Source organism: Chlamydotis macqueenii, chromosome 12, assembly GCF_036417535.1.
Source record: "Chlamydotis macqueenii isolate bChlMac1 chromosome 12, bChlMac1.mat, whole genome shotgun sequence".
NCBI lineage: Eukaryota > Metazoa > Chordata > Aves > Otidiformes > Otididae > Chlamydotis > Chlamydotis macqueenii.
In genome coordinates, this window is record NC_141567.1 from 20,092,284 (window position 1) to 20,118,410 (window position 26,127).

The following is a 26,127-nucleotide window of genomic DNA, read 5'->3' on the forward strand; positions in this document are numbered from 1 at the left end:
ATACTATCTGATTTTTGTTGTTGTTAGGAATTTTCTTTCTTCTAAAGAGGGAGTTTTGTTAGGTTGTTTGTAATGGAAAGAAAAATAAATTTAGAAATGCATATTAAAGCGGAATGCTTTAAGGGAGGAAGCTCTGCATATGAAGCACAAGGAAATGCCAGTCTTGCTCAAACAGCCTGCCACAATAAACCATTTTCTCATACTCTTAGCTCATGTAAAATTCCTTATAAAGCTGATTAAAGCAGAGCAAACTATATGGTAGTTTTTTTCTTATAAAATAACTCAATACAATGTATCATTATTTGAATAGATCCAAGTGACTCTCACATTAAATGTTTTCAGATGCAGTTTTCGGAAGTGAAATTCTGCAGTATAAATCTGACGTAAGTTTACCAGACTTGAGTAGATTTGACTGCGATAAGTTGGCTCCACAATGTCTGTTTTCTACTCTGCCCCATTATTTAATTCTCTAGCAGAAACAGAATGTCATCCTGGCAGTTTCAAATGGTTATTATTCATTTATATTGTGTTACCACCCAGAGTGCTCGTCTCGACTGGATATACGTGGGATTTCCACAAGAGCTTAGAAGACAAGGATCTGAAAGACAGGAAGCTGAAGGAAAGCATTCATTAACCAACATGACAAAGGCCTGTGGAGTATTTCCAGTAACCCTGTCTAGAGTAAAATTGGTTAAGGAAGAGGTGTGCACACTCTTAATAAATCCATCATGTAAAAAATGCATTATTTTTCTCAAGGAGATAGCGATATTATTCAAAACGTGCTAAAGTGGGCAGGATATCCCAGGAGTAATTGTGAATTATTAGGTCATAGGGACCTCATTGCAAACTATTTGCAAAACTTAATTGGTGTAATAAATAAAATATGCATGCAAATTAGACTACTTTCTGAATTAAAGGAATCTGTTAGCCAGCCTTGCAAAGATTCATCCTAATTTAATAGTGCTTTTAGATACGGTTTGAGATAGCCATGTTTTGTGTTTGTCCTGAAAAACCAGATGGTATTTAACTACACCCGAACCAGCCAACTAGTGGCATCTGCTGAATTTCAGTCTGAAGTGCCGGATGTCGCTGGCAGGGCGACACTGGGTTCCGGCAAGAGTGTAATGGTCCCTTATTTCGTTCAGGATGTAGAAGAAAGCGGTTAAGCAAGGTGACAAAACGAACAGTCCTGCTTCCTCTGTTCTGTCTAAAGAGACTCCTTCGGTACTGAGGATAAAAATATTAGTAGCTTTGAAAGTTCTGTGGCAAACCTTGTTATTTATTGATTTATTTGCTATTCATCTTAGAATTCTAGTAGTGGAAAGAAGAGCGCTAATGAGTGTAGCTGATTTCATTACCCTAGATATAAAACAGGGAGGATGTAGTCACGTAATGACTTTGTATCCTAAAGCAAAATCTGAAAGAATCAAAGATTCCCTTAGAATAAATATAAATAGATAGGAAAAAATAGTTAACATTCTCTGTCTAATACCATTGCTAGGCTCAATAACACTGTCTCGTCATCAACCCCAAATCAAGTATTACATCTGCTTTTTTAAAGCAGTTGATTGAATGAATACAAATGTCTCGCTGTTGTCACTTGGGATAGCACTTGATATATCCCATTTTCTAGACTCTAATTATTCCATTTGTAGACATGAATGCCATTTAGATGTAAGCTAATTCAGCATGGTAACTCAATTAGATTTGTACTGACTAGGATTTATGAAACATCAATGGATTCTTGGTGAGACCAATGGGACTACTGGTTATTTATCCCTAAGTCTTACTGATACTGCCTCTCAGGAGCTCAATTAAACACGCCAGTGATGAGAATGTTTTGTAACAGTAGTCTTTCGCAATTAGACTTACGATTTCTGTAAAGCATATCACACGTAAAGCAGGGCATCATGTATTATGCAATACAAAGTTCTCATCTGACTAGCTCATGATGTTGAAGGGTAAAAGAAATTCCCATTATTGCTTTCTTAGTGTAATTACAAAAAAACAAAACTGAAGATCATATAAACTATGATGAAAATTCTGCTTTGCTGATGGAAAAAGTCAAACTCAAACTACATTTATAAAATAACATATTTGTTAGTATCTGCATCTTGCAGGCTACAAAGAGGTTTCTGTACTAATGTAGATCCCCCTGGAAACGAGGAGTTCCTTCTGTGGATTTAGAAGTTTCATTGCACTTGGCCTTGCGATCTTTTGTTTGTTCCTTTTTTGGGAAAGAAATTAAATAGCAGGAATGCTCGCTGAAATTGTAGGCTTGAAACAATGGCAAAAGACTGTGTGAGTAAATCTGCATTCATTGTCATTAGGTGTTTCAACTTAACCGTTGATGGAGTTTTGCCTTCATGTGATCTTAAAAACAAAAACCCCCTACAAAACAAAGGTTTTGTAGAGTAATTAAAACACTCTATTAAAATGGCCCAGATTTCCGGTGTTTGGTTATTGAATCGTGACAACAAAGTGCTGTGGAGTTAGTCATTAGCAGAAGCTACGTAGACAATTTGCTTTACAGAAGCAAATGGGGTCGGGTGTTGGCAAGTTTCTAAGCAGGACATTTGCAGTAACTCCACACCTAAACTTGGATAATCAAAGCTTCCCTGTTTGAGGAAGTTCTCTCCATCAGATAATTTGAACAACCAGCTGGGACTTTGGCATCACTGGACACGGAGCTCTTGGAAATGGTGGTTATAAAATGCTGGGAAGTTATTACTTTTCTATTTCATTACTTGAATGAAATTCAACATTACCAGAGTCTTCTCTCTAGCAGAGAAGAAGAGAATGTGAGGGAGCATTAATTTGTTCTTACAAATCCTGGCAGAAGAGGAGTTTGGGGCATACTGTGCCTTCCACGCTGTTTTCTAGGGTGAAAAGTGAACCACTGTGAGACCGGGATGCCTCTGTTAGTAAGTGGGAGCAATGGGCAGTGGCACCTGAGATTGGCGTATTTGGGGTTAAAAGTCTTGGCAGTTTTGCAGGGAGGGATGGACTGTAGTTTTTGTAAATGCAGACTCAAAAGCTTCATGTTTTGGGGATTTTTGCCTAAAAATTTTCATTTAGTAGATGGCTTACACATTCTTCATATCAATAAGATATTGACTAGTCAGTGTGCATTAATAGAGCAGCATCTGCAGAATTACTCATGTGTAACTCAGTATTTTTTGTGCAAAAAAGTAAACAAAGGGGGCAGCGTGCTCACTCTGGTACACACTGTAGGCTTTTGCAGGTGTGGTGTCCAGGACAATGAAACAATATTTAGGCATTGCAGGATACATTGAGTTAGGAATTGATAGGTCATGCTAATCCATTAACTATGAAACGATATTGAATTCTAGATGCTAAAAAACCATCTCACTTTTTCAGACTAATTTTGTGCATATGTCAAATTTGAATCTGTATATTCCTAAAAAAGGTGTGCACAAGTTCTCAAGTACGGTTGTTCCCTCACATCCTCTTACGCTTTTTATGGCACAGTCAAAACTGAGGTGCTTTAGAAGGGGAGTGTATTAGGGGTCCCTCAGATTACAATTGGTTTCTTGTTCCAGGCACATTTCTTCAGTCAGATTTAGTGTTACGTGATTATCCTGCTCTGTCACTCTGCCGTGCATACTGCTAACGCTCCAGTTTGCACTTCAGTGCTAGTAGGCATCTGTATTTTCTGCCTTTTATGAAAACTATGCAGATTTGTGCATAAGACCAGCTGGTTTTGGACTGTTGTCCAATTTAGAAACATCCTGCTACTGATTTTTTTCAGTCTATCATTCTTATTGAATTATTGTTTAAAAGAAATGCGATAAAATAATTATTCACTTGCCAAAGAGTTTTTGGAGAATCGTATCTGCTGTCTTGATTCTTGCTGTTGCATTCACATAGGATCAGGCCAGTAGCTTCTCACACTGGGAGAACTCCTTGTAGCTCCACATCTGAGAATGAATTCACTACAAAATTAAAAATAGATTTCAGTTTCAGTATTTTTTGCACAAAATTAAGTATTACTAGTCTTTGCGCAGAGTAGTAAAATACTTCTGGTAAATGGTCAATGTGTTGGAACATATTTTTGTGGAAATGTTTTCTCGAAAAGTGTGTTCTTATTAATGAAGGTATGCTTGGGAGAAAAGAGCTCTAATTAAAAAACAAACAAAACCCCAAGCCATGTCAAAATGGAATACTTGAGCTTTCTTATTTTAAAGTATTTCCTTTCATGTAAACAAAATATAAGCTGGAGAAGGAAGTGTCAGTTGAAATATTCCTTTTTGCATGAGTTAAGCAAAACACTTTGAGCCAAACCTGTTAAAAAAAAAAATAATTCAGAAGAACACTTGAAAACATATGTATTTTGGTTTTGTTGGGAATTAGCATATACTTTGAAATTTGTACAGTGGTCCCAAAGTAGGAATGGCAGTTTTCCCCCGTTTAGTACAGTCTGGATAATTGCAGTTCCAAACTCTAACCCGAGGTGCAAAGCCTCACCCGGACCCAGCTACATTTGTTCACATACTTTGCGTACTGATGCCAAGCAAGTGAGCTTAGTTTACGTCCCAGTGCTTTTACCACAGTAGACCACAGCACTGTCTAAAATAAGCATTGTCAGGAAACGTGGCTTAGATTAATTGGCTCAGGGCTTTTCAGGTGTGGCTCAAATCTTCTCCAGTTAAATGCTGCGGAAATGTTATCTTACGACGCAGGGTGGGTGGGAGGGCAAAGCGCTGGTAAATCCCACCAGTACCAGCTCCGTCAGTATTTCTGCTGGCAAACTCAGCAAAGAGGCCGGACTGCGAGGCGTGGAAAGCTGAGTTACAATACATAGTTCAGCACTGGATGTAAAGATACATTTATGTGCCTGTGCAGTAATGCTTTCCATCGCAGGGAGGATCTGAGCTTCAGGAATGCAATGAGAGCTGCTCAGAATTTTACTTTCTCTTCAGCTCAATAAGAGGCGCACTTTCTGAGGGAAACGGCACAAAAAGAAAGGAGGAGGAATGGAGAAACAAAGCAATCCTTAGCCACCTTTGTGTCCTGTTCACAAGGAAGCTTTTGCTTCCTAGCCCCGCTCAGTCCTTTCCTTTGATTCCAATTCACTTCACATCCTTTTCACTTCCATGTCTAATGGGGATCACCTACATCCTTCTATTCACCACCTATAACTTTATCTTCTTAAAAAGCTGAATGTCTTATGCAAACATTGTAATTCCTCTGAATCCCCAAAACTTTCAAGTCAAGTTTCCACTTAGTCACACTGATTCTTTTGTACATGGAATATACAGATATTTACACAACCACAGCTTTTGCGTAAAATTGAATTCATTCTGGAGTCGGGACTGGAATAACCCCAGGGGCTGTCTTCATGTAGTCTGTCTTCTCTTCTAAGTCTGGATCAGCTGTACAGAAGTAATTCCTGACTGATTTTTGTCTATGCTGCTCTTAAACCTCGACAATTAAGATGCCACAACATATTAAAGTGCTAATGCTAATATTTAACCTTCCTGCTGAAGTACATTACTACTTTTTCTTCTTACCATCATCATGGATGTGGGGAAAAATAATTTCCTTAGTATCAGCCTTTATTTCTCTCCTGTCAGAAACCTCTTTTACGGGACAAACACAACCCCAGTTTCTTCAGTTTTCCCTAATGGGCCTTGCTGCCTCTAATCTTATGTTCTCTCTGCTTGTCTTCCTCTGGACTTATCTCCATTTGGTCTCCATCTCCCTTATCTGGCAAGATAACTTTGAATTCTGTTGTTATCCTTGAGAATATTCATCATCCTTCCTGCCTTGCAATAGATGTATAGGCATGCTGTCTTCTGTCCTTCAGGTCAGTAGTGAAAGCACTGATCATTACTAATGCAGGATCGAGCCACGCAGAACCCAATCGGGCAACTTTCCAGTTTGACACTGGAACACTACTAATTGCTCCCTAGGGTGGTTTTCTACCCATTTTTGAGTTCACACTGTAATGGGTATTTTTTCTATTTCACTGATGAGAATGCCGTAAGAGACAGCGTACCGTACCAAAGGCAAGACTTAAGACATCCACTGCCTTTCCTCTACCCACACGACTGGTTATGCTGTTGTATGTAAGATTTGTGAAAAGCAAATCATCTCAAATTGGTATTACCATTACTCTGTTACCTTCTGGTGCTTCTCTAGTGCCATATTTCCACAGCAGTAAAGCGAGGTGCGCTGGTCCGTAATTCCCAGGGCCATCCTTTGTAGTACAGTAGCTGTATGTGCTCAGCCCTTCTCCTTTGGCATAACTTTAGCCTTTGATGGGGTAGTTTATAATGTTCCATTAACTCTTTTTTAATGATGTTTGCATTTGAAGACAAGTAAAATTCAGCAGTGATGCTAGCCATCGTCAGTAATTTCATGGAAATACAGAGACTGGGAATCATTAAACGGGTATAGCGATATAGCCAAAAGGTCTGTCAGGAAATTTCCGAAAATAAACAGCAGGTGAGCTATATTAGCTACAATGGGGAGGCGTGTGCATGGGAACTCATGGTATCATGTGGCAGCGTAACTTGTGGAGTAAGGGAAGTGAAAATATGTGTAAAATGCTAACATATCTCAGAGAAAACAAGAAGTTAATTTAACATCTCAGTAAGTTTGATTTTAGTTTAATCTAGTGGGTATTATTTAATAGGGCTGGCTTTCAGCCAGGTTTTCCCTGACAAACCTTGTTTTCCTTCCTGGAAATCTTAAGCTAGTAGAATGGAAGGAATTTGGACATTTTCTTGTAGGATTTCTAGAGATCTTAATATTGAGCTAGGACAGCAGTGTAATTCAGATGGGGTTCTGCGATGTCCTGGACTGGACACCTGGCAGGTACGCATAGGTGCCCACTGCGCGGGATCCACCAGACAAGCCCTGCTGTATTTGTGCCCGGCGCTGTACCTACTGCAGTGGGGGACGCGACACACCTCGCGGCCTAGGTACGGATCAGACAAGTCAGTCTGATGCGTTCTGTAAGTCAGGTGCACCCGATTTTGCTGCGTATGCTCACACAATATATGCATTCAGGCACCTGCCTGTACAATTCCGGGTCAAAACACGGGAGGCCTAACGCCTCCGGTCAGGCTAACTTCTGAGGGAAGGGTCCCACTTGGGCAGTCATCCCTGGGCCCTGCAAGAACATTTGGTATTTCTCTTCTCTCCCCCTGTCCCGCCTTGTGAAATCCCGATTGGAACAAGCTCTGCCTAGCTTGTGGAAATGTGGTTAAGAATCAAAGCCTGTGCTGTTGCTACAGCTTGTGTGCGTGTAAAACTGCTGGTGGTGTTCAGAGCTGTGCTCTTCTGACTGCTAGCATTAAACCCTCGTTCGGCATCCACCAAACTTCAGCACGTGCTCCAGTATCAGCCCAGTATCTTTGCCCCTTAAACTGACCCTTTGATCCTTCACCTGCGAACGCTTCAGCTGCACTCAGTCCTGTACGCAGATACTGTACTTCAGGGAGCACGAGCAGAGCCGTGAAGAGGTGCTGCTCCTAGGAACAGGGAGGAGGGAAGAAGAAGGAGAAGGAGGACGTCCCCTCACCTGCTGCACACAGTGACGCCAAGTTGTCTGAAAAAGTTTCTTCAGCTGCTGTTCCCCCTGCGAGCCGGGCCCACCCTCGTGTTGCAGCGCTCCGGCGGTTTCAGGTGATTGTTGCTCCAATGAGGTGTTTCATGCCTGGAATTATTTCTTTGATGGAAGGAATAGAGAGCAGGACCAGGAACAGATGGCTGATAATGACATCTTAATTCTAGAGAGAATGAAAGTGGGATTTCATTACGGAGTGGTATATTTAAATTGCCTTCAGGTGTTAGTTTAAGAGAGTAGAGAAAAAAGAAAAGTTAAAAAGATTTTTAAGATTTAGTAAAAGGGATGGAGTGGTACAAATCAGACCTAGTAATAATGCCCTACAAACCTGTCAGATTGTAGTAATGTGACAAGCGCTAGCTGAAGGGAATCATTGCCCCACGTATGGTGATGGACTTGTTTCACTTTGATGAATCAACTGGTTTGAATTATTAGAAAAATGAAATGTTTGCCCTGGTTCAGAATTTCAAAATGCCCCTTCAGGATAAAAGGACATGCATTATGTCTTTTTAATAATTTGAGAATCAATTTTATGCTATGCAAAATGTTCTCCCTTTAAAGCACTAACATAAATTTTAAAACAAATTCCTACTGCAACCAACTAAGTTTGGTGACTAATAAGCTTCATTTAAATAACGTCTTTCCTCTTGCTAAACTTCCCTACCAACTGGACTTCTTTTAGTAAACATGTAATCCTAAAGGTTTATTGTGACACTTCCAGTAGGCAGAATCCTGGCTGATATAAATGTCGACATAAATTGAGATTAATCAGGCTAATTCCTCTGTGAGTTTGTGGTATTTGTGTACGAGAGATTGGAAAACTATTGTTTCAAAGACCTGTGTCATACAGAAAGCCACACGCTGGCATCTTTCTGTCTGTGAAAGATGGCATTGCAGAGCAGTTATTGTTATATATGTAATGTGAATTGTGTGAAAGATGAATAGAGATCCGTGCACACAAACACTTTCAATCTGTTTGTACACATTTGAGGAAAAGCTCTCATAGATTTCTTAAAAACACACAAATTAATATTGCTTACTTTTCAGCAGGGGTAAATGAGGGTCTTGGAGACCTTCTTAGAATAGTCTGGAGTTAAATAATATTGCATGTTTTTCATTTTACTATGATGAATGCAAAGCTATTAAACAGCCTTTTAAAGAGTTGGTGTAATTATCTGTAAACAGTAATGTTACAAAAAAAGGTCAAGTTGTCCTGCCATTAGAAGTTTATGGATATAAACTGGATTTATGTTCCCATAAAACGGGCACCGACTAACTAGATTAATTCTACACAACTAAACCAACTGTAGTAATATTTAGAAACAATAAAATGATACCAATTAAAGCAATTTTATTTTTTGTGTCATATTGATTAATGGTGCACTAAAATTAACCAAAGACCTTAAAATCAGAACGGTTGCAGGAAGGCATCCACATCTTAGCATTATTACCAACAAGAAGGAGCAGTTAAGGGAGATGGCCCTGCAATAGTATGAATATTTAATTAATAATTAGTCATGTAATTTCTCCTCAGGAATTATTATCCCTCAAACTGGTTTGTGAATTTAATTATTAGCAGCCTTTTTGTTTCCATGTCCCCTCATTACTGTCAGGATTGATGTAACATAAACTTCATTAAAAATTAAAGCAAGAGTCTTAATTACAAGGCTACCCTGACTGAAGTCAGAATTAGCCAAGTCAGTGATGTGCAAATGAGTGCATTATTTAAGAAACATGCTGGAAGTAGTTATGCTAATGTAGAAGGTTCACAGTAGCAGACCTTTTCACTTGCAGTTGCATATTCATTAAATGCACTATGCAAATTTAATGTAGCAGCCTTAGTAATGCGTTGTTAATTTATTCAGATTTATTGAGTAGGACTTTAAAAAAAAAGTACAAATTTAATTACTCTATCTGCTAGAATGATATTAGGAGAGATAGTGGAGGTTTAAAATGTGTTGATCTGGATTACTGCAGTTTGATGGAGGATGTAGTATCAAAGGACGCAATTTTGATAACTAGGCTTGAAAGAATATTTGATTTACTTACGGAATGATCTAAGAAATCACTAAAATTGCACATGCTACTTCCCAATAGGAAAGTAAAAAAAAAAAAGTCTCAGTTGTATTAACTTAAGAGCTAAAGCAGTGCTGAGTCCACAGTCTAATGGATGTAATGATCCTACTGAGACCAGCAAAGGTTATGTATGGAGATCTATGGGAAGCAAACTGGCGTTGTGGAAAGTTCACCAGTTGTTAGGTGTTCCTTCGTGATGCTGCTGATCAAGTTTAACAACAGGAACATGTCACTTCGTAACGTTACTGGCAGCACAAGGTAATTTGTTAGCAGTGGCTGATGTGAAGTTTCAATTTCAGTTTTTACTTTATGGTTTGCAAAAACCCAACAAACCACTGTAAATTTACCATTCTGGAATAATTCTTAACTGGCATTTTTTTTTCCCCCCATGAAGGCTATCTGTACGGGGAAAACCCAACATGATTGCATTGTGGTATTCAGTTTGAAACCTATTCAAAATAACTTGGACTGTTTTTGAGAGACTTATACCAGCAAGTGCAACCTTGCTGTCATGAGGAACAGAAAAGCTGAGCTAGAACAATTAATTTCCAAATGTCTTTGCTTCTCCCCCTTGTAACAGTTCCCATATTTTTATTTCCCACCTGACGTGTCATTTCAGAAAAGTAATTGCTGCAAGCGTGTCTTGGGCTTTTCAGTTGTCAGCTTCATAGCTGGGGATCCGTAAAAATCCAGACAATTTATAGAAATCTGTAAGGGCTGAAGCCTGGACTGCTTAGCTGGGCAACAAGAGCATAAAGGGCCCACTCCTTCCTGGGGTGATTAATCCTTGCACCTCTTCTGCGTAGGACTGCGTGCTTCGTTAGGCTACTAGCGTGATACTTGCTGAGTGACTTCTGTTCCCTTGAAAAGGTACGATCCAGCCTCCCCTGTAAGGGAACAGCAAACAGTCCACACGTTCATCTCTCTTACAAATCTTAACAAAGTTTCTCTGGCCACAAGTAGCTGAGTGTTCATGTCAAGGGGTTAGTCCGTGGGAGGCACAGGCGATTCTGCATGATGGAGCCTCCGGTAAAGCTCATCTGAGAAGTTCTCGCTCTCCTACTGTTGCATCTTCTTCCTGCTATGGTGAGGCTGCTATCTCCTCTGTCCTCAGAACCCTACTGCAGAAATTAACTTGACTGTTGACTTTTCTTTTAAATCACTTAAAATTAACCGTTGTTTAATATTAACAATAAATGGGGTTTTTTTAATTGTGTAGCTGCAGCTTACAAGCAGTGGAGTGGACAAACAGAGTCCATAATTTGGTGTGCATCCTTGAATCTGCATGGATGTAGCTTATAAAAACAAGAAGCTAAACCAGTCCCCAACATCTTCCTCATCTTCACATCCTCCCTGTGCTTTACTGGTGTAGGCTTTTCTGCAGATAAGGCCAAGGACCTTTATTTTTGGGTGAGGTAGTTACTCCTGATCCAGCTAACAAATGTTCTTGTGCTGGGATATCAGCTGGCAGCACAGGTTTAACATTGAAATCACGGGATGAGGGAGACAACGGGTTACTCTTTCTGTCGCACCGCCACCGTCAGCGTATGCTGTAGTGCTGTCTGAGAGGACAGTGGCCCCTGGCACAAGGCATGGAAACAAGTGTTTGGAGGCAGAAAGTCAGTAAGGTCCTTTTGTGGTGACTATCCTGTCAAACATGGAAGGGCACTGACAGCTTCTCTGCCTGTGTCTCAGGCTCCTTTCACTGCTAAATATTGTAATTCAGACTCTCCGTCCACATTTTTTAATCCATGCCAGAATCCATCCTGGTCTTGCCAGGTGGCTTGAGGAACCTGGAGAAATCTGTCAGTCTCTTTACCCCTGCTCTCCTCGTAAGCAACTGGATCTGTCAGGTATGGGTAGAAAGCTAACTGCCTAACTGTCAGCCTTTATTTTCCCTTTGTGCAGCAAGATCCTTTCAGACAAACTCTTGCTCCAGAAAGTGGCTGTCTTACGACTGCTACACAAAAAGGATATGCAGAACAGCGTGTGCCTTCTCTGATGTCAGGCATCTCGCTTTGAGCATCTAAGAAAGAGTCTGACCAGCGTAGCAGGTAGCATGGATCTTTGAATTGTTGACCGTGTGGATGAACGTACAGCTCAGGTGTTCTTAAAGTGTTCTACGTAAAATTTACCTGCTTTGCCCAAACAGGGATCTGTGCAGTATCCCTCATGTTACAGGAGTGGTGTCAGAAAAAGGAAGAGGTGTGGGTGTGCTGCAAGGCTGTTTCCCTCTCCACACACGGACTCTCATTTCACACACACTTTACTGGAAACGGCACTCTTAATAAATTCACATTCGCTCTTCTTTTACCTGCTTATCCAGTCATTGGAAAAATCCTCCTGTTAAAAGCACAGGCTGGCCTATCTGAAGTAGCTCGATTGCAGGGAAGTCTTAGAGCTGTGCCTTCATTGTGTGCGTGGTGCGATTAAATGATATGCAGTGTACATTCAGAATAGTTGAATTATTAGGCACTTACATCTGTTTAATTAAACAATGAGCTTCAACCTCTGTTTAATTAAGGACTAGCTCGTTTCAGTTGTGATCGCATGCTGGGAGTTATAACACTTTTGTGATTCAGATCCAAGGATAGAAGGGAAATAGGTTGGTCTCCTTTCAGTCCTTAATAGCCAGTGGTGCACAGCACCGAGCAAATAAATGATTTGCAGGTGGGCAATGTAAGAATTCAGGCATTGTCAGGGAAAAGGTATGTTTAAGGTAAGATCTGGGTCAATGTGGAGAGCGAAGGCTAACAAATATCATTGATGAAGTCGCAGTATATATATATTATTCTAGCTTTACCCCCTGCAAGGTCTTGTTGCCTTAACTTCATCTCTTAAGTACTTTGCCCACGTTGCTGAAGGCTGAGGACCTTGCACTCTTCAGCGTAATCCTCAGAAAACCAACCCCACTATGAAAAAAGGAAAATGCTGTGTTTTGTAAAAAAAAGGAGGAGCTGAGACACAGAGGCTGGAGCTTAGATTTTGAGAATCTTGCTGTATCCAGTTCATGAGAATTCATGAAAGAATCTGGGTTTCCCATGCTCTGAAGTTGCAAGCCAGCTACTGGGCTTTCCTTTCTCTGTGTTTGTTACGAATTTGAGGCACACAAACCTTGATGTGGAAGGAAACTCAGACCAGTAATAACTAACAGGGAAAGAAGAAGCAGATAAAGAGAGTGCTGCATAACAGTCTGTCGGTACTGAACTGTGAAAAGTAACTAAGAAATTAGTGAGGAAATATAAGAAACATAGGAGGTTTGATAAATCTGCTGAAGGGCAATTCTCATGACCAGACTTACAGATCTAAGTATTCAGTTCAGGCTGGTTGGGAATTCCAGCTTCCTTGTGACTTGTTACCTTGGCTGTCCCTAAGGAAAAAGTGCAAAAAGATATTTCAGTGAGTAAACATGTTTGTTTCCCTATTAATGGGCATGAGCCTATACTGGAGTATTGGAGAAACCTGGATTAACTTTCAAAGAACTATGGAATTTGTTTATCTTATATTTATCTTGCACATGTCTGGAGTCCTGATGAACCCACAAACTGATCATCCTGCCCGGGTACCATACGGGTAACACCAGAATTGTGCCATGCTTACGATGTACGCTACCCCACGACTGGTCAGACTGGAGAAACCCCTAACCGGGTTCAGTAAGTCCCAGCCTGGACACTCCACGTTTCTGGGGGCTGTTGAGTTTCCAAGCTGAAGTACAAGACAGGTCTGCGTAAGCCGATCTCGCAGCAGCAGCAGTTTACCTTGTGCAAAGCCAGTCTGTTCCCTGTGCTGTCAGGCTTTGAGCCTCGTGGCAGTGCTTGGTGCTGCTGCCCTGAGACAAAGCAGAATTTTGGTGGGTGCTGGAGGGACGTACAGTCTTGTCACAAACGTGACAAGGTTTACGCTTACTGTAGCAACGCTCGTAAGATTAAATTAAATAATATTCTTGCTATTCAGTTTTGAGTTCATATCCATGTGACATGTTTATTAGCAACTCTCAAATTCAAGCAGAAGGAAGTAGGAATTTAGTTTACAACAAAAATCTAATTATATATCATTTTCATGTTCACAACTGTTTGCTAATATAATGAACTTGAATTCTGAGATAAGCAGTTAGTTTACGAGTAGGTAGTTACTAAGATAAGGTACATTAGAAATATTTCAGAATAAGCAATTTAATATGCATAGGTTTAATTTTGGTAGATAGGGGGGTGCGTGTATGTATATAATAAAAACAGGACTTTCTGGTTGGAAAATGCCAATCAGATTAATCTCAAATGAGAGTTGTAAGGATTAAAACAATAAAAACCTCAAGAATTTTGGCAGAGAGAGTTTCATGCACCAGTATGTGTGATGACCGTAACTAATGCGGTAAGCATTGCTCTCTGAACGTGTTTCTTCCCTACTCGCCTGCTGTTTGTTCTGTCGGCCCTCCTCTGTATCTGTTGAGATTACATTGCTTTAATGCAGGACGGCGCGTTCTGTGTTTTATATTCGCCGTCGTTGCAGGAGTAGCAATTCGGTCGACGTGAACGTGTGTTAACTTGTCAGACTTCATGCAGTTACAGCCATTCCTAGACCATCCCTGTGGTTTTAAAAAGATGATATATTGAGAAAATTATAGTTCTTAGGTTGTGATAGGAGCACATTATTGTACTGAACCTTAAAAAAAACCCCATAATTGTAAATCCACATGGCTGGCTTGTTAAAAAACTTAGTGTTTTAATTTCTTCCTGGGTTAGTCTGAATCCCGGGCAGGCAGAGCAGCTGAAGCCATCCTCTGTGCGAATATCACATCCCGGTGAATAATGTCTCTGCTTTTATGGGTCTTATTCTTTGTTGCAGATTAAATCAAGTTCATGAGTTTGGGCAGCCCCTCATCTTCCTGCCTTTCCCTGCTCTCCATCCTCCATGTAGCACATTAACTGGAGGAAAAATTTATGATCTCATTAGTTTTGCATATTGGTTCACTTAGGACAAATTGAAGCTTTAAAATGTCACTCAACTTTGACCTGTTATGAAAGCATTTAACCCACTGAGGACTACTCAGGTGTTCCTGAGGCATTTGACAGCTCTAGTGTGACATCCTGTAAAAGCTACGTAAAAAATGGACTCTGGACAGGCACCTCTGCTCACCAGGGTCACTGCAGATACTAAACTGGGCTTCTGGAGGTATTTTCTTTGCTGTGCCCAGCCTCGCTCAGAGCATGTTCAGGTGGCTGAGAGAGTTGGGGCTGTTCAGTCTGGAGAAGAGGATGCTCTGGGGAGACCTTACAGTGGCCTTCCAGTACCTCAAGGGGGCTGCAGGAAAGATGGGGAGAAACTCTTCAGCAGGGCCTGTTGTGATAGGATGAGGGGTAGTGGTTTTAAAATAGAGGGAGGTAGATTCAGACTGGACATAAGGAAGAAATTCTTTACTGTGAGGATGGTGAGGCACTGGCCCAGGTTGCCCAGAGAGGTGGTGGATGCCCCATCCCTGGAAACATTCAAGGCCAGGTTGGCCGGGGCTCTGAGCAACCTGATCTGGTTGGAGATGTCCCTGCTCCTTGCAGGGGGGTTGGACTGGATGGGCTTTAAAGGGCCCTTCCAACCCACACCGTTCTGTGATTCTATGTGCTTCTCTGCCGATGCAAAAATTCCGTAATAGTGAGCCAGCAATTGCATGAAGTGGGGCAGCTTCTTCCTTCATTGGTTTATCACCTGCCAGTGCCAAGGAGACTGGTTATTGTTGTTGTTCTCTCTGTTGTATTTTACACTAGTTTCCCCATCTGCATTGTCAGTCCATACTTGAATCTTACTGAGGTCATGATCTGAATTTTTGCTGCATGGAGTTCCAGAGTGTCGTGATTTAGCCCTGGTCAGCAACCGAATACCACGCAGCTGCTCACTGTGGGATGGGGGAATAATCAGGAAGAAAGGAAAACTCATGGATTGAGATGAAGACAGTTTACCAGAATAGCAAAGGAAAACGGCAATAATATCAAAATGTAGGAACACTAAAATATACAGAATGAATGATGCAGTTTCTCACCACCCAATGTCCCAACGACCGGTACAGCCCGTCCCGAGCAGCGATCACGGAAACGAAACCAAGCAGCGAGCAGAGGAGTGAGAGGGAGAGCTGCCCCCCAGCCAGTCCCCACTCACACACAGAGCGTGACGTTTACGGCATGCAATACTTCCTTTGGCCAGTTTGGGTCAGCTGTACTGGCTGCACCCCTCCCAGCTTCCTGCACCTGCACATTGGTGAAACCTGGGAAGCTCTGCAGCTCTCCAGCAAACAACTTGATAACAAATGAAGAGGATATTTCTTTTTTTTTTTTCAAGCCACCACATCACATTTCCATGGTAAGAAAAAAACCCAACAAATATATGCTTTGTTTGGAAAAATCTGTATTTACAAGAAATTCCAAGAGTTTGGTTAAATCTACTGAGTCGTCTTTTCTCCACCTTGTACCAAATGCATCCTGAAGGAGGATGCCAAGAGTTTTGCTGCAAGGATCAGCTATATTTTCCATTCCACTATTAGCTTTTCCCCTCCATCCTGACTTTTCCTGTGAAATTTTAACTCAAGAGAAAGCCTTGCATAGATGGAGATTAATCTCCTGACGCAGCTCTTGACAGCACTAACAGGCTGTGATGTTCTGGGATAATGCTGCACCTCATCCTTCCTGCTGCTCGAAGCAGTTATTTTTCACGTAAGATGTTGGTCCTACACGGAGATTTTTACAGGTGTCTTTGTATCCCGTGGCAAAGATTTGAGGCCTGGGGCTACTTTTTCTACATCATTGTCATAATGCCGACATAGATAAGCTATTTTGGGGGCCCCTTCTCTGTCAGGTCTTTGGAATTTACAGTCTGTCTCCCTTGCCCTCTTTGTCAGCCACTAAGGCTTCTTGCCTTAACTGGAGATGATTTGCCATATGGTAAAGTGAGTTTGTTCTCTGTGCAATGTTTTTAATTGCAGCGTGTTTACAAAGAGCTCTGTAAATACTTACATATCTGATGCTGCTAGAAATTAGTTTTATACTGGGTTTTCCTGGGCCTATTCCAAATGATGCTGTTCAGAGAAGTTAAATTACGTTTGCTGCCATTCAGAGCTTAATGACGGCACGCCCAGCATGGGGCTGCCTGGCGTCGTGCTTTTCACGCATCCATAAATAAGGCTTCAAAAGGATTACTTCAGATGATATAGGTGAGTAAGCTCACGGTGAGGTCTGGCAGGAATGCCTACTCTAGTAGCACTGGTGAAATTATTCCTGTGATTTAAAGCCAGAAACTCAGCCAATGTAATTAATTTTAAACTCTATTGTTTGCACTAGGATTTTACATTGATTTTTTTAGTTACCCTAGTATGACTTCTGCACGTAAACAGAGTCTGATTCTGCTTTTCTGCGTGTATCACAGTGCTTGGTGGAGTGCTGGTATGGTCTGGCTGCGGTACACAGCGTGGTCAGCGAGTGCCCTTTGTGCTGGGCAGTCAGAACGGTGGGTGCACGATGCGGCAAAGGAATTGACTTCGACCTTGATTTTCTGTTTTGCCTCCTCAAAATTGACTTTGCAGGGTTTTTTTTTTTTTGGTTATTCTTTTTCTTCTTGGATACACGGTGCTTGATGATCTCTAGAAGAACGTGTTCAGGGAGGAGATAGAGGGACCTCTGTCTCCTGGTGCTGAGAAATCAGAGTGGTTTTAGCAATGCTTGTGATCAATAAAAGCCTGGCTCTAGTACAGCAGAATAAGGCGGGTGCTAGATAAATCCTTAGAGGAATGATTTCAGAAAGCAGTGGAAAGAGGGGAAAGGTTTAAAGTGCTTATTATTAGCATTCTACTTTACACCTAGTGTCATAAAAATAAAGCACCTGTAAAATGGAAACTCTTGATAGAATCCTTCTGATAGAGTGAATAAGCATTGGGGAAAAGTAAGTAGAAAATAACTTGCAGCCCCAGGGACTGCCATCTAACTAGGATACTTCAGTCTTCGTTGAACTTGAGGCTCTTGGGAAACGCTGTCCTTGGTTTTAGGTAGCCAGTGCTAGCCTTCAGGCTGTCCTAAGCTTCTCCAGGAATGTTCTTTAGCGACTGCAGACAGCAGCAACGCTCCTGCAGTTGCAGGGCCGGTTTGTGTTTCCTGAGGCCCGTTGGTGGGTATCCTGCGCGCCGCTGCTCTGCTCTGCGACACCAGCCTGGGAAGGGCCGTCACCAGAGGTACCAAAGCCCTGCCAGGAACCGGGCTCGGCCTGCTTCGTTACACAAATACAAGTGTTGGCAGTGTGTGAGGAACTTCCGCTGTTGTTTCTGGAACCGTTTTGCGTAGCTTCTTTGACAGAAGCAGAACTAAAGGGCACTGGATCCTCTGCAGACTGGTGAGAGCTATTTGTTTGCAAATGGGATGAGCTTTCCCTATCTTCTTTTTCTTGGACATAGAACGTATCAAAATAGGTAGCATTTAATTCACTGAGGTCTTTGGTTATTGTGCCTCTGTAGCTTGTAGAAGTCAGAGCAATGAGGAATGGTTTCAAAAAGTAGGTTTAGGGCAGGATTTCATAGCTGCCATGGGTATTGGCCATAAATGGCGTGGGTAAAGGAGCCAGGGGATGCCGGGGTACCCTGTGTGGGAGCAGGCTATGAACTGCGACACCGTGGCAGCATTTTACTGAGGAAATTCAGGAGGAAGAGTGCAGAGAAGAATATTCAGAGCCAGATTCCTTCCCGGTGTCAGTTACCCTGGCTGCACTGCTTACGGGGAAGCTAGGAAGGCTCGTGCGATTTGAAAACGTGCATTTCTATCACCAGAGAGTTTCTTCTCCTGGGCTTTCTGGCTGTGAAACATTAGAGCTCTAATGCACCTTGATTCTCCAGCCTCCTTTAAGTTTTAAATGTCTGTCTTTTGGGTACGGTCTTAATAGACTAAGGCTTTAGGACTGGTTTCTCTGAGAAGCGATGCTGTTCAAGAAGGGCCCTTGACACCGTTCTGACTTAATGCTAGACACATCTGCCGCTACTTGGACAAAATTGACATTGTCTAGAGAGCAAAGCAATCACCTGGTGCAGCATTACAGAGCATTTACACTTGAGCCATGTTACCAGGCAGTACATCTTGACCTTTAGGAGTTCAGAGATTAGATTTCTTTGCTACAAGCGCTCAAGATATTGTTAGGCATTTGTTGCTATTCAAAGCAGATCTGAGGGGTTACCTATGGGTTTAAATCATGGCACCAATCATTTTTGGAAGGTTCTTTTAAAGCTGAGATAGCTTCAAATAAAAACTAGGATTACTTTTACATTTATTGTTAGTGGTTGGCAAAAAGCAAAGGCAGGGGAAGGAAGGGGTTGTGGTGGCGTAAGACATTGCTGTAAGTGTTGGTGTTTATTTCTATGCGAACGTGTTTTTCACAGCATTTGGAGGCAAGTGGCTTCTTTTCCATGCTGTGAACTGATGTACTTATCCCACTGGGATAATAAACTAAAAGTCAAATTCAAAACAGGACTGAAGACAGAGTTTAAAAGAAACACATTTTAAAATAGCAACTCCTCAAATCATCACTGACTTACAGACATAGTGTCAACCATTTGTTAATACCGAGAAACACTTGAGAGCTCACGCTTTATAACTGTGTACAAACCCAGCACTTCAGAAGGGGAGGTCAGGAGGTCGCCAAACCAGGCCAACGAGCCTCCACTGCTGCCAGGAATCCTTCCTTCCCGTTACCAAAAAGCACCAATGATCAAATTTGGGTGGGTGCATGTAGCATCTAACTGGGAATCCTGTCTCCTTTTTCAGTATGAAAGAAGGAGGAAAACCCGTTAAGACACTTTCTCCTTTCTTTCTCCCCTTTGCCCAAACCACTGGAGTGGGTCTCAAATCCCTATTGCTGTCTTTTTATCCCAAGCTTATTTTTCCAAAATAAAGAGAGCTACAGCCATGAAAGTAGTCCAGGATTTCATCCAAAGTTTTAAAAAAATATTACAGTTGTGAAATTTAACTGAAAAACCCAGACACAAAATGGAAGGGTACTGACTGAAAAGCAATACAGTAAGGTCCTGTTGTAGTTGTCAGCAAAAGCACGTTCTGCGCGGTGCTGGAGTTAAAGTGTGGTGGCAATCCTGGAACGCGTTCAGCAGAAAATCAGCCAGGAAGAGTAAGGGATTCTTGCCCTTTGCCCAGTGGATGTTCCAGTGCTGGAACACGCTCTAACCCTCTGGGCATTGCATTAGAGCCGGACTGGAGAGCACTTGGAGAGTGCACACAGGGAAGCTTTTATTGAGGAAAGGAAGCACAATTAAAGTGATTAACTACCATGAAACAGTTCATTACAGAGTCCTTTAAAGTCCAAGTCTCCCAGCCTCCAGGGTTTCACTTTCTTGCTTTTTTTAATCCTGTAAAGTGAAATAATAGTGATTTTTCTCTGAAGAAAGGAAGGGAAAGCTTGGCAAGTGGGAGGAGCTCAGAAGGGGGCAGAACCTTTTGCTCTATTGCTCTTTGAAATCTGCAATTGCTATTATAAAACTTCCTGGTGAAATACGCTCTTCCAGGCCTTCAGAGGCCAGAACCTCCCAAGTTAGTTTGCTAACATTTCTTCCCAGGCAAGCCTCATCGTTGTCAAGTATAAGAATGCGCTGGAACTGGCCGGGCAGCCCTCAGGTGAGCAGTTCCACGCCTCTGTGCAGGTGATAAGCATCACCCTCACAAGCCCTGGGTCTCGCTGGCAATTCTGAGATAACTAGGCATTAAAAACAGCAGAGGGGAGCTTAACTGGCCTTCTGGAATAGTCTAGGTTTCTTTGGACACTTTAAATGTCTCACAAGATACTACAGTTTGGCCTTTCACAGCTGGGCCTGCGGCGTTTGAAATCCTGGCCAGTGGAAACAGATTTGGACCTTGGGAGGTAATAAAACCAGCTCTCAGTGAGTTCCCTGGGAGCATAAAGGGATCTCTGGTGATGATGGCCAAGGGGGCTTAAGGCAAGAGACTTATTACCAGTTTATCTCTACTTCTATTTTTCACATTGGTGAAGATGTCTTGTCTAGGTCTGAACTCCCCCAGTCTCTTCTGTACAGCTCTTTTGGCCCTGGTTCTGCATCGGTCTTTATCACGCTGTTGTGTGATTCCGCTGCTCTGAGCATCTAAGTGAAAATGGGAGTCACACAGGAGTTCTGATAGAAGAAAAGAAAAAAAGCCAAAGCCAGGTTTGTCAGGTCTTCAGCTAGCAGCCTAGCTTGCCTTTGCATCCTAAGTGAAATTGCGTGGCTTGGAGTACGCAGGGTGCTATTTTCAGTGAAAGCACCAAAGGACTTCGGTACAACGCCTTGTGAAATACTGACACACTGTTGTACTTCGGAATTCTGCAATGTTTGCTGCCTGTTTGAAACAGTGTATTTATAGAGGAAACATTATTTTGATGAAAAGAGAAGAAAATACAGGAAAACATAATCTAATGGTGACTGACTGTGCTAAACCTCTCTGGAAATTCTAGTTTTGACTTGTTTCCCTCCCACTGTTGTTGGTGCTAGCACATGCATGGTGTGCTGTGGTTGCTATGGTGATTATTTCTTGTAATGAGTTAGAGTTATAAATGGGTAGGATTTAATGAAGAGTTCCCTCAGGAGTATCTTGATCAGTTCAGATTGCCTTCTTAGGGCTGTCCATCCCAGTGAGACACACCAGGGTGCCGGGCATTCATACACTGCAGCAGAACCAGGATAGCTGTGGTGTTCCATCACTCCTGAAATCTCCCACGCTTTTTGCAAGCTAATTCTGGAGAAAACACAAGGAAACGATGCAGAACTTATTAATGAATTGGGCTGGGAACCTGCATGGCTCTGCTTCCCTGTACTGAGGGGCGTACTCAGTGTGGCTTTGTGCGAAGTACAGAACATTCCAAAACAGAAGATCCCAACAGCTGCTTCTCTCTGAAGACCCCAATTATTAAGGCTGTGACCTGGGTTGAGTCAAAATCTCCCTAGCTGCTGATCTCTGTGGGTTGGACTAGGTGACCTTTAAAGGTCCCTGCCAACCCAAACCATTCTATGACTCTGTGGTTGGGGTTTTTTCTGGTCAGGAGGTGAGACCAAACATAGAAGCTGCAGGAGAAGTGATGAGTTGTGAGGTGGTATGAGGCAAAGAAGAATTTCAGCACCGGTTACAAAACCCCACTCCAAACTTCCAGAGCAACCCCACTGTAGGGGGCAAAAAAGCAGTAGTGTGTGGGGGATGTTCAATGTGTTGTATGTTAATTTACTTGAAATAAAAGTATCTGGGTCATACTTAATACATTCTTGGTTATTCCACATGTCAGATTTAATACTTGAGCTGGTTAATTAGGAAAAGGCTTTTTCCTAAATTTAAAAAACCTTTTCAGAAGTTATTTATTTTACAGTGAGATTGTTTTAAAATTGACTTTGTCTGAACAGAGACATGCACATCTCAAGTATTTCAAAGAGACTCTGCCAGAATCACTCAAATTCTGCCTCTGTCTCTCATTCAGCTAATCTGTGTGCTGTTCCCCTTTTACCAGACCTACCAAGGGTTCTTTTGTCGAGAGCATTGTTTTTCAGACTGTGCTAATGCATCGTTAATCATTCCTCTTCCTCTTTCTTATGCATTTGCTGTATAGTTCTAGGTGGAATTGCCTCTTCAGATTTTTTCTGTCTTGCAGTGGCACATTCAGACCCAAATTGTTGTGCTCAGTAGTGCCATTGTCACATTATAACACGGAAGATGCTTCATCATGTGTCGTAAAATGAGTTGAAATCTTCAGTAAGGAGCTGAGGGATCACGTTGGAGAAAAACATTCATTTTTATGCACCAAGCCATTATGCTGGAAAAGGAGACATTAAAGCTGTCAGAGTAATTTCAGCCTGTAATACCCGTGTGATGTTAACAAGTTGCGGTGCACGAGGTCTGCAGTGTTCTGCCTTACAAAGATATAAAACATAGATGTTTTTAAATGGGCAGTTTGCTTCTGGATTATGAGTTTGGCAGTCACTAACAGCAAACTTTGGTTTCAAAATATCAGTAAATTAGATAATATTATTTGTCTAATTAACACAGTAAAGTCAGGCACTGCCTCTTGTACTGTTGCTGCTATGTCATTATGATCTTCGGTTTGTCTACATGTTCAAGTAACTCCATAAAAGGGGGCAAAGTAATATAGGTTGTCTTATTGTTAATCAGCAGCTCAATATTTTTGTCTACATGCTGGCCAGAAAAAGAAAAAGCAATTTAAGTGAAAGGTATGGAGGGAAACGGATCCATCCAAGGACAGAAAGACTGTATTGATACATGAGAAGAAAGAAGGTACTTGAGTTCCGCAAGCTGAAAGTTGAGTTACCAAAATGTGACAGTTTGCATAAAAGAAACCCCATTAAATTTGTGAAAATATCTGCTTAAATCATCCTACTATGCTTGTTAGTGCAAACAGGTTTGAAATACCGACACCGTCACAAGATGTCTCTGTAAGAACTAGTGGAAGCAGGAAAGCAGAGTGTCTGTTGTTTAAACCGTTTCTGCGGTACAGGGGTGTATGGCTGTGACTCTGCTGTATGAGCAAAGAGATTATGGTGTTTGCTTACAGGCTTCACGTTCCAACGCTCTGCAGCTGTCAGTCATTTCCAGTCGCCTTTCACTGTGGGCTACTGGGATCAAGTCCCAAAGTAAAGGCCTGTTTGAGATGAACGTCATTAACTTTCTGGAGTCATGTGCTTTCAAGATTCTGAGAGCTTTTTATAAGCCAAAAAAAAAATGGGTCAAACCCCACATTTTTACTCATCTGAAAACTCATCTCATTCCAAGAATGCCTTTTGCCCTGTTAGCAGAATGAGCCTGGTTAGACACAGCCGGCCTTTAGAATCCTCCTTGCTTGGGATTTAAGTTTGGGTCGTAGGCTCAGACCAATTGGACTGGAATCAATAATTTTGATTCCTAAGCAGGCAGCTGAAAACTGTTCTTGTATTTAAAACCTTACATTTTTCTCAACCATTCACTTTCTTGAACTGCAGTTGAAATGGAGTACGATTTTGCAATGAACAGCTGAGGCAAGAAAATAATTCTGGAAAGAAAAAGTAAAATTGCACGTCAGTGCTAAAAGTAATATCCTGAGGGATGTGTACGATTGCCGTTAAAGGATGCAGAGTGCTTCTGAGGAGCAGCGCTGTAGGTGGACAAGGAACATGATGTCACTAGGGTAAAGAAATGAAGAATATCTACTTTTAAAAGTTGTCTTTAGATATTGAGGTGATATTGCTGCAGAATTTTCTGTGTATCTAAAACAACAGACTGCAGGTAGCATCTGGCAAGAGTGGTGTCATGCACCTGCATGTTATAGGCCATCTCAAGAGACTGTGGGATTATAACTTCTTTATTAGGGCTTTTACACGTCATGTCGTTTCTTCGATGGTAAAACAAATACCAGAAGCTGTAAATATTTTTCATCTATCAGATTGATCTCATGTTCTTTTCGGCTACTGTAATAATTTAGAAGTCAGTAAAGCAGTTTTGTGACATCCCATAATTCTAAACCTGTAGCACAAACAATATTATTTAGCAGGTTAAATATTACAGTCTTCATTTGAGATCTTGTGTAGTAATCTGGAATGCGTTTATATTTTTTTTTTTCTCTTTAGGCTTGATTTATTTTATTGAGAAAATAAACCCTAAGCAGAATTTCCTATGTTTATTCAGCAAAGGAAAATGTGTTCATGTTATACGCACTTTCCAGATTTTAAGAAATAGAAGAATATCTTCAGTTGACCCATCTGCATTTTCCCCATCTGCTCATCCCCTGCTGATGCTTTGCTTGACGCCGTTCGGTATGCTGTACAAGGAGCTGTGACCACACAGTCGCAGAACTGATGTAATAAGAACTCAGTCACTCAGTTCACTCAGTGAAGAACAGTACTTTGAAAACTGGGATATTTCCAGCTGAACTACGGTGCTGAAGTGCTTCAGCATTAGACAGCTGGGACCTACTGTTGATTATAGAGCAGAGAACTGACAGGTTCTCTGTTTGAGACATCCTGTAGATCAGCATGGTACTCTTGCTTCCACCTTTCTGGTGTCCCACAGGACTGGCTTTAGCCTTGTCTTTGTATTACACGGGACTGGCTTTAGCCTTGTCTTTGTATTACACAAGGGAGGTGTGACCTTACCTTCCATCAACAAGTGCCCCCACTTTGGTTTGCCCTTACATTTGAGCTGTCCTTCATGGTAAATTACTCATTGTTAAGCCACGCTTTTTTTGGTAAGTGTGCTGATAAATGCTCTGACCGTACAAGAGTAAGGTAGCATCCAAAGAAAGACCAGGTTAAAGAATCCTGAGGGCACCAACCAGACTTTTGATAGCTGAAGAAGACAAAAGGGACAGTGTCTGAGGTGAGATACCAAGAAAATGCAGACTTTTACTGGAAGATTAGAGTCCAGAAAATCCTCCCAGCTGATTAATAAAAATTGAAAGCAAGGAACAGGGGGATAAGGCACTGGAACTGAAAGCCTGGGATGGCTGTAGTTGTGAGATCAGAAAAGAGAAAGCAGGTTTCCTGACCTTTCCTTTGTATGTCCCAAGATACTTCTTCAGGGGGCAGATGAGCAGAAAGTGGACTAAAATACGGATAACAATTAAAGGGAGAGGTTGAGGGTCCCTAGGAATACTTCAGGCACTAGGAGGTTGGAGAGAATTTCCTGAGGAAGGGATCGGAAATTGGTGGCAGTGGCCACTATTCACTGCAGTTTGACTAGCTAACAGATGAAGAACAGGATCAGAACCATTAGAAGCAGTAAGCTGAATACGTTTAGTATTTTGGGAAGAATAGCTAGAGGATCACATAGCAATGAATCTCTGCTGTAGAAAGGAAGCAGAAAAAAAGAGAAATTCCTGTGGTGTTGTCAGAACGTGAGCTGGAAGTACAGAGAGAGGAGCAGAGATCATTTTTTTTAGATCATGTCCTGAAGAGACATATGGTGATATAAGTATAATATGAATTGCCTAAATATAGCATCAAGAATCCCACCCTTGTACACCTACCTTCCAGGCAAAGCTAGGTGCTGCAGAGAACGTGGTACTGCTGCTAATGACGAGGGAATGTGCTACTGATTGGTGACTCTCAAAGGACTTTTTATTTTCGAGGGAGCAGAACTAGAGCCTGCAGACTATTTGCTACTTTTCCCTTTCCCGTGTTGTATCCCTTCTGTGTGAGACATGTCAGGAGACATCAATCAGCCAGCAAAGAGTCCCGCTTGATGGCAAACTAGACCATAAATAATGCCCTCTGCCAAAGCACCGACAATTCTCAAACTGATGAGAACAAAACAATACAGAAGTATTAATTGCCTCTTTAAGAGTATAAAACCACTCTGCTGCTTGGAGCGGTGCAGCTCTTTAGGATCTTTAGCTGCTAATGACCACTGGATTCTGAGGGGCTACAGTTGTCTTCCCAATTATTTAAGAACCTGAAGCAGTCT